General features: G+C 46.0%; 1 protein-coding gene across 1 annotated transcript in view; it reads left to right on the forward strand.

Moving 5' to 3' along the window:
* The window catches only part of LOC111972755 (microtubule-associated protein 4), a 171,365-nt gene that overhangs the window by 52,907 nt on the left and 106,138 nt on the right, over positions 1-12,320 (forward strand). The gene's annotated exons all lie outside the window — the stretch shown is intronic.

Below are 12,320 nucleotides of genomic sequence, written 5' to 3' on the forward strand. Positions count from 1 at the left end.
AAAGAGAGAGATAAGGAGACACGTTGTGCGAAAAGTGCAAATCAATCCAGAACAACAGCAAAGGAGCCTGTGAAGATGCTGGAGGAAACACGGTGTACAAAAGTATCTATATCCACAGTAAAAACGAGCCCTGTATCGACTATAACCTGAAAGGCCGCTGACAAGGAAGAAGGCATGCTCCAAAACCGCCATAAAAAAGCCAGACTACGGTTTGCAACTGCACATGGGACAAAGATGGTACATTTTGGAGAAATGTCCTCTGATCTGAGGAAACAAAAAATAGAAATGTTTGTCCATAATGACCATCGTTATGTTTGGAGAAAAGGGGAGGCCTTGCAAGCCGAAAAACACACATCCCAAACGAAGTAGCACGGAGGTGGCAGCATCATGTTGTGGGGGTGCTTTGCTGCAGGAGGGACTGCTGCCACTTCACAAATAGATGGCATCAATGAGGCAGGAAAATTATGTGGATATATTGAAACAACATCTCAGGACATCAGTCAGGAAGTTAAAGCTTGTCGCAAATGGGTCTTCCAAATGGACAATGACCCAGCATACTTCCAAAGTTGTGGCAAAATGGCTTAAGGACAAAACAAGTCAAGTATTGGAGTGGCCATCACAAAGCCCTGATCTCAATCCCATAGAAAATTTGTGGGCAGAACTGAAAAAGTGTGGCGAGCAAGTAGGCCTACAAACCTGACTCAGTTACACCAGCTCTGTCAGGAGGAATGGGCCAAAACTGCACGCCACTTCACCCACTTATTGTGGGAAGCTTGTAGATGGCTACCCAAAACGTTTGACCCAAGTTAAACAATTTAAAGGAATGGCTACCAAATACTAATTGAGTGTATGTAAACTTCTGACCCACTGGGAATGTGATGAAAGAAATAAAAGCTGAAATAAACAATTCTCTCTACTATTATTCTGACATTTCATATTCTTAAAATCAAGTGGTGATCCTAACTGACCTAAGACAGGGAATTTTTACTTGGATTAAATGTCAGGAATTGTGAAAAACTGAGTTTAAATGTATTTGGCTAAGGTGTATGTAAACTTCCGACGTCAACTGTATCATGAAATGCAGGGGCGTGGAACATGTGTAGAGATGAGTAGGCAGTCGCAGGTTTAGAACGACTGAATTTATTAAAGCACTATACTCAGGAAATTCTCAGGTTAACAAGTAACATTTACAATGACCGACAAAGACAAATGACAGAGGGAGTATATATACAGTGACAGACTGGGGATTGGAACCAGGTGTGTGTAATGATGACGAGACAAGTCCGGGGTTGATGAGTGAAGGGCGTTTTCCCGCAGCAGGTTCGGCAGCAGCTAGAAGGCCGGCGACACCGAACGCTTGAGCTGGACAGGAGGGGGAGACAAAGCGAAAGCTGGTGTGACTGGGGACAGGGGGGACATGCCCCACCACATTCTGAAATAGCATTTTTGTCCCCATCCAGWATTATCAGTGGTATGTGATACACAACAAGGTAACGGGGTGCTTTAGTACCATGCGGACGCCTCCGAGCGTTTGGGTAGGTTGTTTGGAATGTTATGCCCCCCCCCCACTTCTATGACCAAAGTTGAAATGTTAATTCACTCAACCTATTACTCTTTTTGTCCTTTTATTGAAAGATGAGAGAACAGTAGAAATGCCACTGTTTCAGAAGCCTGGTGGTGGCTGGAACTGCTTCTCTGATTACATAACAGGGCTTTTTAGCTTTTCTTTTGTAGAGGTCAGAGAATTAACGGTAACGGACCTACGTCTTAACCTTCCATGTTTTGTCTCGTTCACAAACAGCACTTTGATTAAAAGCATTAGCTTATTGAAATGGGGCATAGTTTTAACTGCAATTAAGTGCTCTGGTTGAGGAATAATGTTTCTGAAGATGAATGTTTCCTCGACTTATTAATGAGGGCAGGAGACTTGATCATTAATCAAGGTCCTTTAGAAACACAAGAGAGACGGGAGACCGATATAGGAAAATAGTGATTACCACAAAAACTCACTTGGCTTTCCTACTGATACAGTACAGGGAACTGTTTTAATGTACTTGTCTAACAGCCTTTGTACACTTAGAAGAGCTGTACCCTTCTTTTTGTCATGTAACTTTACTCACACCGAGGGCCTCCCGAGTGGCGCGGTGGTCTAAGGCACTGCATCTCTAGTGCTAGCTGTGCCACTAGAGATCCTGGTTCGAGTCCAGGCTCTGTTGCAGCCGGCCGCGACCGGGAGACCCATGGGGCGGCGCACAATTGGCCTACCGTCGTCTGGGTTAGGGGAGTGTTTGGCCAGGCAGAGATGTCCTTGTCCCATCGCACGCTAAGGACTCCTGTGGTGGGCCGGGCGCAGTGCATGCTGACACGGTCGCCAGGTGCGCAGTGTTTCCTCCCGACACATTGGTGTGGCTGGCTTCCGGGTTAAGCGGGCATTGTGTCAAGAAGCAGTGCGACTTGGTTGGGTTGTGTTTCAGAGGACACATGGCTCTCGACCTTCGCCTCTCCCGAGTCCATACGGGAATTGCAGCGATGAGACAAGACTGTACCAATTACTACCAATTGGAAACCACGAAATTGGGGTGAAAAAGGGGTCAAATTAAAAGGTTAGATCAACCTGTTCTTACCCTCTCCTCTCCTCTCATGAGACTGGAGTTCTCTCATGTTCTCTGCTGAGCGAAGCAGGGCGCCTGGCTAGTGCTGCTGTGTGGCCTCTTGGCCGGCTTCTCTCTGTCTCCACTCCGGGGGGAGATCTCTAGTTCCAGCTATATGGGACAGGCTGCCCTACTTACAGCTGGGGGCTGCAGCAGCGGCTGGATGGCCTCACAGCAGATGTGCTTAATGAGGAGGGACGGTCCTCCTCTACCTCCCTGCTCCACTATCCTCTGCACTGCCTGCTGTACCTCCCTGCTCCACTATCCTCTGCACTGCCTGCTGTACCTCCCTGCTCCACTATCCTCTCCACTGTCTGCTGTACCTCCCTGCTCCACTATCCTCTCCACTGCCTGCTGTACCTCCCTGCTCCGCTATCCTCTCCACTGCCTGCTGTACCTCCCTGCTCCACTATCCTCTCCACTGCCTGCTGTACCTCCCTGCTCCGCTATCCTCTCTGCTGCCTGCTCTGCCTCCCCACTGTAAAACTTGTGAACACACACCAAAGCCTGAAGCTCTTTTCATCCTAATAACGTACAAACAAGAAATGTGAAGAAATGTGGCTAAAGCCTCTACATATTCATGATCTGCCTTTAATCCCGTAGGTTGGGAAAGCACACCAGTGTATCCTCATTCCTCATTGATGTCCTCTGTAGTGGAAGCCAGCTCTTTCATCTTCTGCCATTTCCACATGTAAAGTTCTGATCCCTCATCTCAATGACATTAAATCCACATTTAGAGCTTCTCAAAATGGTTGGTGGTGTACTATACTGTGGGACAGGGGGATGTAACGTGTTGTCTTACTGTGGGACAGGGAGATGGAACGTGTTGTCTTCCTGTGGGACAGGGAATTGTAACAGAGATGAGATGGGGAAGGGGACACTATCGTTTCCAAACAGGCCCTCAGTAACTCAGTGACTGTTCCGTGTTTAATGCTATGAAAAGGAGGTGTGACAGAATGGCATGAAATAATGGCATGAAATCTCCATCCATGGCTAATTTAGGAAAGGGACCATTTTAGCTAGCTAGCCACCGGAGAACAACGACACAACGAGATGCAACAATTCTGTCAATTACGTTTTGCTTTTGATGTGATGTGATTAGTGTGAAGCCAGATTCAAACTGGCTTCCCTTGACACTTTTTTTTGGTGCACCAGGACCATTCACAGCTGAGCTTGCTCAGTTTAGCTGACCACTGATTGGCTATTCATTTTATAATTTTTTTAATCAAGAGAGGTCAAATGCTGGCTGGCTTCCTTTGCATTCAATGCTAGGGATGGCAACAATGTCACATACACACAGACACGCACACACACAGACACGCACACACACAGACACGCGCACACACAGACACGCACACACAGACACGCACACACACACTCAGACACGCACACACACACATATGGCACAGCATTCAGCTTAGTTCTGACTGTGTGTGTGTGTGTGCGTGTCTGTGTGCATGTGTCTGTGTGTCTGTGTATGTCTGTGTGTGTGCGTGTCTGTCTGTCTGGGGGGATATTCCAGAGGGATTGACCTGAAAAGCTGCAGGGCGACAGACTGTAGCAATTAAAAAACCCAGAGCTGTGATCTAACGACTGGTCAAGACCCTGCAGCTGTGGACCGGATGTGTCATCCTGTCTGACCACAAAATACAACTCTTCTATGTTCATCAATTTATGTGGTTTAAGCTCTTTTTGTTAAATTTTTTGGGGGTTTGATATTAGAATTTACTATGTTGTAGTTCTATTTTATATTTTGCGTTGTTAAAAGGACAAAATGTCAAAGTTTATCAGATGTTTCAGTCGTTTCAGACGTCTGCACCACGTCAAGTTAAATCCATGTTCCGTACCATCTGTTGGCCGTAGATATATCCCCCGAATCAATCTTTTTTGGAGGTTCCCCCTGTGGTGCTGCCCTTGTCCCTCGCCCTGTCTTGGTAGCGTGTGTACCCAGCATGCTGAGCTCCGATTGGGAATAATGAGCGGGGAAAACCTGGGGTCAGCTGGAGGACAACACTGTGGAGCTAGCTGAGGCTAAACCTGACATTTCCACTGCTCTGTCATTTTGTTTTGCTCTGCCTTCCCTACCACCCAGTCTCATTTAAAATATTCTGTCCCCACACTAAGTCGGGCTAAAAATATTGGGCTGAATAATGAATATTTCTACATGGATTATGTGTCGTGTGGAAGTTAGTGCTTAGCACCCACTTTTCTCATTTTCATTTGAGTCCTATTGAGGTGCATTTAACTTGTCCAGGTGTCTAATTGTCATAAGTGACATGTACAGGGACATGGACAGGGACATGTACAGAGACAGGGACATGGACAGAGACAGGGACATGTACAGGGACATGGACAGAGAAAAGGGACAAGAGACAGGACATGTACAGGGACATGGACAGGGACATGGACAGAGAAAGGGACATGGACAGAGACAGGGACATGTACAGGGACATGGACAGGGCAGACAGGGACATGTACAGGGACATGGACAGAGGACAGGGGACATGGACCAGAGACAGGGACATGTACAGGGACATGGACAGAGACAGGGACATGTACAGGGACATGGACATGTACAGGGACATGGACAGAGACAGGGACATGTACAGGGACATGGAACAGAGACAGGGACAGCAGTCAGGGAACATGTACAGGGACATGGGACAGAGACAGGGACATGGACAGAGACAGGGACAGGGACAGCAGTCAGGACAAATGGACAGAGACAGCGGACATGGACAGAGAAAGGGACAGAGACAGGGACATGGACAGGGACATGGACAGAGACAGGGACAGCAGTCAGGGACATGGACAGAGACAGGGACATGGACAGAGACAGGGACAGAGACAGGGACAGAGACAGGGACAGCAGTCAGCCAAGTCCTTTATAGCTGCAGCTTAGTCTAACACTATTCAGATGTCACAGAACATCCATTTGAAATGGAACACATTGAAAGGATCTCTAATGTACTGTTTTACTTCCAGTGTCTACTGCACATTAATGTTACTGGGTCGTGTTAGAGACTGAGATGGACAGAACAGAATGTTACTGGGTCGTGTTAGAGACTGAGATGGACAGAACAGAATGTTACTGTCGTGTAGAGACGAGAGGGCAGAACAAATGCTCACTGGTCGTTAAGAGACTCGACATGGCGAACAGAATGTTCACTGGTCGTATGAGAGACTGAGAGATGGGACAGAAGCAGAATGTACGGTCGTGTAGAGACTGAGTGATGGGGCGAAAAGAATCAGTTCACGTGGTCGTGTTAGAAGCTGAAGTATGGGCAGAAACAGAATTACTGCGGGTGTGTTAGAGACTGAGATGGAAGAAAGAACTGTCGACTGATGGTCGTGTTAGAGCACTCCGAGATAAGGAGCAGAAACAGAATGTGACTGATAGTTTCACCAGACTAGGATGACAACAGCAAATGTTACTGGTCGTGGTCGAGACTGAATGGACAGAACAGCAATGTTACATGGCTCGGTTGAGACTACCATGGGCCGAGACAAGATTTACGTGGCTACTGTGATTAGGACTGAGGATGGCAAGAACAGAAGGTCACTATGGGTCACTGTTAGAGACTGAGATGCACAACAGCGATCGTTAACATGGGTCGTGTAGCAGACCTAGTGGACAAACAGTCACTAGAGTCGTGATTAGAGACTGAAATGGGCAAACAGATGAATCACCTGAGTCGTCTTAGAGACGTAGATGACAAAACAGATGATACTGAGGTCGTGTTAGAGACTACCGATGACAGCAATCTCTTCATATCATCGTTTAGAAGACTGAGTGGCTACAGAATGTACTGGGTCGTGTTAGAACGTGAGATGGTAGAACAGAATGTACTCGCAGTCAGAGCGACGAGCAGGCTAGAAACGATAGAAATGTTACTGGGTCTAAGTTAGAGACTGGAGATGGGCAGAACAGCATATCACCTAACTCGTAAGACTGAGATGGCATAACAGAAATGATACTGGCGTCGTGTTAGAGACTGAGATGGGCAGAACAGAATGTTACTGGGTCGTGTTAGAGACTGAGATGGATGTGGTGATTGTGTCACCACTGTCCGTACACATTCAGAAGGACATTATCTCTCTCCGACTCGGACAGCCAGCCTCACTGACCCTGTAGGATGCTGCCTGTTCAGCTGAACCATGACAGGGATATATATATAGATGGCATGGTACATACACACACACTGAGAACCTCTGCCCACAGAAACAGCAGCAGCAGTAGTAATCTGGGTCAGACAGAGCCATAGAGTACGCTAGGAGCCAGAGAAAGAGAGAGAGACAGAGAGAGAGGGATGGATGGATGGAAAGAGGGCCACAATTATAAAACTTCAGGCAAAGTCATCTAAAAGTTCACTGCTCTTCTTGTTGCTGGCCTAGAAAGCCCTAACTTATGGTTTACCAATATCTCCCCTCTACTCCACCACCCTCCCCCCCTTCTCTCTCTCTTTCTGTCTGGGCCCCCTTCATTTTTGCCTTGTTTTGTTTTCCCCAATGCCCTCAAACAAACCCATTGTGTTCAGTTGGGCTGGCGTATTTCAATAGCTCACAGCTTGTTGACTGAACAATGGGAGGTCATGCCGCTTCGCTCTCCACGCTGGGTTCCAGGGGCAGGCTGCTACGAGTGCTACATGACTTGGCATGTTTGGGCACAGACGCCCGCCCACGCACCCCCAGTCTGAAGTTGATTTATTTAGTAATGTGTGTGGGTTCTGGAGAGTTGGGCCGCCGGGAGCTGTCAGTGTCCCGCTGTTTTCGGATGCTTTCGTGACCCTTGGTAAACCCACCCAGGCCTTTCTCTCATCTGGGTTGTCCTCAATGCTCCCTCGCCTCCCATCTTCGTAAAGATCCAAGCACTGTCCTCTCACAGCATAAAACCTCTCGATCTGTCACCATTTTTCTTACCATTGATTTATTCGTTTTGCAGACCTTTCTAGAGCTCCAAGCCCCCTGAGTGCTCTGTCCCAGTTTCCTGGAGAGAGGCTCACAAAACATGCCTTATCATGGACTGTACTGGAGGCATTTAGACACTGTTTGGTCCGGTTCATCTCATCTCAGTTGCTCATTGCTTTGCTAAGCTATCTTGACTATACATTGTGAAAAGTGAAAGCTATTGATTGATTGATGGCTATGACTTCTGTGTTGTTGTTTTTTTTCAGACATATTCACTTTTTCTTGCCAGGAGCCAGTAATTCCCTTTCAAAACTGCTCTGCCAGATGTCAGCCGCTTGGACAGTAATACAGCACAATAAGGAAATATTCTTCCCTCTAAACAAGTTATTTTTCCTCTATCCCTTTGGCACAAAGTCATTGAGGCTGCATTGAGACGGTGACTTATCGGTGAACCAAGCTCTGCTCAGATAATCCCTACTATTGTGTCGCTGAGTTGTCGTAATGCTGTGTCAAATGTACATTGTTCTTGGGGCGTTGGCAGTCATAATGTAAGTAACCTAATTTATGTCCCTCTATCTCCCCTGAATGCCTCTGTGTCACGCCCTGAGCATAGAGAGCTTTTTATTCTCTACGTTGGTTAGGTCGGGGTGTGACTAGGGTGGGTCATCTAGGTAATTACAGTATATGTCTATGTTGGCCTGGTATGGTTCCCAATCAGAGGCAGCAGTTTATCGTTGTCTCTGATTGGGGATCATATTTAGGCAGCCATTTCCCCTTTGTGCTATGGATGGTTGCCTGTTAGCACTATTATTAGCTTCACGGTTCGTTTGAGATTTATTGTTTTGTTTTGCTGTGAGTTTCACTTAGAAATAAAAAGATGTGGAACCCAGATCACGCTGCGCTTTGGTCCAGTTATTATAACGAACGTGACACTCTGTCAACATATCTTCACTCAATGTAGAGGAGAGATTGACTTTATCAAATCAAATCAAATACAACTGGTGACTACAAGTGTAGACCTTACCGTGAAATGCTTACTTACAAGCCCTTAACCAACAATACAGGTCAAGAAATAGAGTTAAGAAAATATTTACTAAATGAACTCAAGTAAACAAAAATAATAAAATAAAAAAGTAACACAAGAAAATTACATAATAATAACGGCTATATACTGGGGGTACCGGTACCGAGTCAATGTGCGGAGGTAGAGGTTAGTTGTTCTCAACTGGCCTACCTGGTTAAATAAAGGTGAAATAAAATAAAATAAATAAATAGTCGAGGTAATTTGTAAAGTGACTATGCATAGATAATAAACAGTCTCCTGGGGGAGAAAAGGTGTTGTCATGACCTCTTCACAACTGTCTTGGTGTGTTTGGACCATGATAGTTTGTTGGTGATGTGGACACCAAGGAACTTGAAGCTCTAGACCCGCTCCACTTCAGCCCCGTCGATGTTAATGAAGGCCTGTTCGGCCCGCCTTTTCCTGTAGTCCAAGATCAGCTCCTTTGTCTTGCTCACATTGAGGGAGAGGTTGTTGTCCTGGCACCTCACTGCCAGGTCTCTGACCTCCTCCCTATAGGCTGTCATCAGCAAACTTAATGATGGTGTTGGAGTCGTTCTTGGCCACGCAGTCGTGGGTGAACAGGGAGTACAGGATGGGACTAAGCACGCACCCATGAGGGACCCCAGTGTTGAGGATCAGCGTGGCAGATGTGTTGTTGCATACCCTTACCACATGGGGACAGCCTGTTACTAAGTCCAGGATCCAGTTGCAGAGGGAGTTGTTTAGTCCCAGGGTCCTTAGCTTAGTGATGAGCTTTGTGTGTACTATGTTATTGAACACKGAACAGCATTCTCACATAGGTGTTCCTTTTGTACAGGTGGGAAAGGGCAGTGTGGAGTGCGATTGAGATTGCGTCATCCGTGGATCTGTTGAGGCGGTGGAAWTTGGAGTGGGTCTAGGGTTTCCGGCATGAGAGTGTTAATGTGAGCCATGACCAGCCTTTCAAAGCACTTCATGGCTACCGACGTGAGTGCTATGGGGCGGTAATCATTTAGGCAGGTTACCTTTGCTTTCTTGGGCACAGGGACTATGGTGGTCTGTTTGAAACATGTAGGTATTACAGACTCAGTCAGGGAGAGGTTGAAAATGTCAGTGAATACACTTGCCTGTTGGTCCGCGCATGCTTTGACTACACGTTCTGGTAATCTGCCTGGCCCCTACGGCTTTGTGAATGATGACCTGTGTATAGGTCTTGCTCACATCGGCTGTGGAGAGCGTCATCACACAGTCGTCCAGAACAGCTGGTGCTTTCATACATGCTTCAGTGTTGCTTGCCTCGAAGCGAGCATAAAAGGCATTTAGCTCGTCTGGTACGCTCGTGTCACTGGGCAGCTTGTGGCTGGGTTTCCCTTTGTAGTCCGTAATAGTTTTCAAGCCCAGCCAAATCCGAAAGGCGTCAGAGCCGGTGTAGTAGGATTCAATCTTAATCCTGTATTCACGCTTTGCTTGTTTGATAGTTCGTCTGAAGGCATAGTGGGATTTCTTATAAGCGTCCGGATTAGTGTTCCGTTCCTTGAAAGCGGCAGCTCTAGCCGGATGTTGCACTTATTGATGAAGCCGGTGACTGAGGTGATATACCCCTCCGTGCCATTGGATGAATTCCTGAACATATTCCAGTCTGTGCTAGCAAAACAGTCCTGTAGCGTAGCATCCGTGTCATCTGACCACTTCCATATTGAGCGAGTTACTTGTACTTCCTGCTTTAGTTTTAGCTTGTAAGCAAGAATCAGGAGGATGGAATTATGGTCAGATTTTCCAAATGGAGGGTGAGGGAGAGCTTTGTATGAGTCTCTGTGTGTGGAGTAAAGGTGGTCTAGAGTTTTTTTTCCCTCTGGTTGCACATGTGATGTGCTGGTACAAATTTGGTAAAACTGATTTAAGTTTGCCTGCATTAAAGTCCCCAGCCACTAGGAGCGCCACTTCTGGGTGATCATTTTCTTCTTTGCTTATGGCCTTATAGAGTTAGTTGAGAGTGGTTTTAGTGCCAGCTTCGTTTTGTGGTGGTAAATAGACGGCTACGAATAATACAGATGAGAACTGTCTTGGTAGATAGTGCAGTCTACATCTTATCATAAGGTACTCTACCTCAGGCGAGCAATACCTCCAGACTTCTTTAATATTAGATATCGCGCACCAGCTGTTATTGACAAATTGACACACASCCCCGCTCCTTGTCTTACCAGATGTAGCTGCTCTGTACTGCACGATGCACGGAGAAGCCAGCCAGCTCTATATTATCCATGTCGTCGTTCAGCCACGTCTCCATGAAGCATAAGATATTACCGTTTTTAATGTACCGTTGGTAGGATAGTCTTAATCGTAGATCGCCCAGTTTGTTTTCCAATGCACGTTGGCCAATAATACGGAGGGTAGTGGTGGTTTACCTACTCATCTGCAAATTCTTACAAGGCACCCTGCGCTCCTCACCCTTTTTCTCTGTCTTTTCTTTAAGCGAATGACAGGGATTTGGGCCTGGTCTGGAAAAATCTTTGTCCAGTTCAAAGTGAGTATTCGCTGTTCTGATAACCAGAAGCTCTTTTCGGTCATAAGAGACGGTAGTAGCAGCATTATGTACAAAATAAGTTACAAACAATGCGAAAAAAATACACACAAAATAGCACAGTTGGTTAGGAGCCTGTAAAAYGGCGGCCAATCACATCACTACTTGTATTTGTGAGAGGTATTGACATGTTGAATGCACCAAGCTGTCTGTTTAAACTACTAGCACACAGCTCAGACACCCAYKCATACCCCACAAGACATGCCACCAGAGGTCTCTTCACAGTCCCCAAGTCCAGAACAGACTATGGGAGGCACACAGYACTACATAGAGCCATGACTACATGGAACTCTATTCCACATCAAGTAACTGATGCAAGCAGTAGAATCAGATTTTTTCTAAACAGATAAAAATACACATTATGCAACACCGGGGACTGTGAAGAGACACAGACACATGCATACACATACACGATTTCATATGCACTCCACACACACACGTACACACAGATTCTGTGTTGTAGATATGTGGTAGGAGAGTTGTGGCCTGAGGGAACACACTTCATGTGTTGTGAAATCTATTGTGAAATGTAATGTTGTTTTAATTGTATATAACTGCCTTAATTTAGCTGGACACCAGGAAGAGTAGCTGCAGCCTTGGCAGGGACTAATGGGGATCCTTAATAAACCCCAGGAAGAGTAGCTGCTGTCTTGACAGGAACTAATGCGGATCCATAATAAACCCCAGGAAGAGTAGCTGCTGTCTGGACAGGAACTAATGGGGATCCATTTATCATTTATAAACCCCAGTGAAGAAGTTCAAAGCTGCTGCCCTCTCGGCAAGGAACTAAATAGTTAGAGGTTATAGAAGGATCGAACTAGCATTCTATTGTTCGAACGGTTCAGGTTAGTCTTTTTTTCACTTCATTCGTTGCATCTTTCTTATCATTCATTGACCTAATATCTAGATTTATTGAGTTTTATAGAGATTGTGAGATCTCAGATCTATTGTTCTTCTTTATTAACTTCTCTGCTTTATGCTTCATCTCGTTCTTCTGAAACTTACTATCTAGTATTAGTTTTTGTTTTATTTCAGGGCGCTTTCCCTACGAACTGATATAAGTTACGTGTCGCTCTCTACTCTAGTAATTTAACATTCTATTATTTAGATTAAAGTGCGCTCTCTTCATTGCTTCTCC

The sequence above is a fragment of the Salvelinus sp. IW2-2015 genome, linkage group LG14 (genome assembly GCF_002910315.2).
Source record: "Salvelinus sp. IW2-2015 linkage group LG14, ASM291031v2, whole genome shotgun sequence".
Classification (NCBI taxonomy): Eukaryota; Metazoa; Chordata; class Actinopteri; order Salmoniformes; family Salmonidae; genus Salvelinus; species Salvelinus sp. IW2-2015.